The following is a 2144-nucleotide window of genomic DNA, read 5'->3' on the forward strand; positions in this document are numbered from 1 at the left end:
GGCACCACGTTGTAAAACTGCGCACCGCGTAGCAACCCCCTCCATAGGTGTGGGGGGGGGATTGCTACGAGTTTTTTTTAATGAAAAAACGTTCAAACTTTGGGGGGTTTTTTTTGCAACTTAAACAGTCATGCGTAAGTTCGAATAATACTCGACTTGAACCAAATAAAGAGGAACAAAAAAAATTTTTTTTGACAAATTGACCCATAGTTACTGGGGGGGAATTTTTTTTGGCAATCAAAATAATGAAACTAATACCCTGTAAAATTCCCCCCCACGAAAGTGATCATTTTTTTTTAAGTTTAATAATCGATACTTTACCCCTGGGGGGCACCACGTTCGCCCCAACATAGCTGGGGGGGAAATTAGCTACGGGTTTTTTCTTATTAATTTAATGCTATTATATAGTTTTTAGCCATTTAACTCATCACTTTGATATTTTTCATTTTTTTGACCTTTCATCCACCCACGCAGCCGTGTGACCCAAAATTAGTGGGGGGGATTCGAGCCAAAGTTTTAAATTGCATTTTTTTATTATTTTAACCGGCCACAAGCCATAAAAGAGATAAATCGTGTTTTGGGGGGTCAGCTCTTGGTCTATTTGACGAACATACATTGAAGCACACACTGAATTTAACATATTTTGGCACTCCTTCCCCTTATCAACTCCAATTCGTTAGAAATTTTAAAATTCAAGGCTTGTAGCCACATTTTTGCAAAATTTCAAGCATTTGAAAATAAAATTGATTTTTTTCAAGTATTTCCATTTTTTTTAAGGAAAGACAACTCACACAACTTTTCGTTATAAGCAATAGCTTTCAACTAAAATGTAAATCCGGCCTTGGAAATGATAGTATAAATAACAAAACTCTCCAAACATTTTTACAAATTAAAAGCGGTAATGGATAACTGAAGTAAAAGTTTTAGAAATAAGTAAATTTTTTTACGAACCAAACTTGCTCTTCAAAATCCTTTGTTTGAATCATCAAAATGAATTTCAATTTCATTATAACTTTAAAAGGATTTTTAATTAGAGCTAAAACGTGTTACAAATGACTCCATCATTCTTCAGTCCTGTTGCCTCGAAACTGGAGAAAAAAAAGATTGCCGGTGCCTACAAGTTTCAAAGCGCGAATCCCTTTTATTCACAAAGTCATAAAAAAGGAAGTGGTAGATGTGGTATAATCCTCAGTTACCCTAAAGCAAAAATTACTGAAAAGAATTCCAGGAAACAATCCCGACCCTTCAGCCTTCGGCTTCACTCTCAGAAAAATACCTCTCTCTTTGCATCTTCGAATAAAAAACAGCGGTTTCCGTTCCGCAAATTGCTTTTCCCGTCCCGTCCCAAGTACTGTTCCTGTACTGGTCCCTGTCCCTGTACCCTGTACACAGATGGCCGTGAAATGGTTATCGGCTATCATCAATGAAAGGGCTAATGAGGTGGGGTGCTAATAGTGCTAATCGATTGCTTAATCTGGCGCCGAGTGCGTGGTGGGCCGGTCCACAAGGGAAGAAAGAAGGCTTTCGTCATGTAGGAGTCGACGTTTCTTTTCTTTTTTTTTTTTTTTAAAGAAGGCAAGGGTGTTTCTAAGATCTTTACAAAGATTTGAAATTCGTTTACAAAAATGAGTAAACCAATTTTAGATTTTCCAATGTCGCAAAGTGGTTTGATTTCGCATCTTCTAGGCGACAGATTTTTTTCACTAGTTTTTTTAAGGAAGAAGCTGCCCGCCGGACCCATCCGCCACTGATACGCAGTCATCTTTATATGTAAAGCTGCTTAGATTCTGTATAAGTAAATAAATAAAAGAACCACGGAAAACAACTAATTTTAATTCATATCCCCCTCCAAAAAAAATTCTGGCTTCAACTGCAGGGACTCTGAATGGCATGAAAACTAGAAAAAAAGCGGAAACAGCTTAAAAAAACATTTTAGTTTCGCTCCGATTTTTGGTCATTTTAATTTTTTAATTTTAAAAATTCCAGCATATAGTGTTGATTTCCTTCCATTATCAATTAAAAAAAACCCGTCCTCCCTAAAAACATGCAAATTAAGACACGTGAGATGGCATTAGACCCTAGCGGAGAATTGTAATACTACTCACTGTTAAATGACTGTAAAAACACGGATGTGTCTCTCTATT

This window comes from Uloborus diversus, chromosome 4, assembly GCF_026930045.1.
Source record: "Uloborus diversus isolate 005 chromosome 4, Udiv.v.3.1, whole genome shotgun sequence".
Taxonomy (NCBI): domain Eukaryota; kingdom Metazoa; phylum Arthropoda; class Arachnida; order Araneae; family Uloboridae; genus Uloborus; species Uloborus diversus.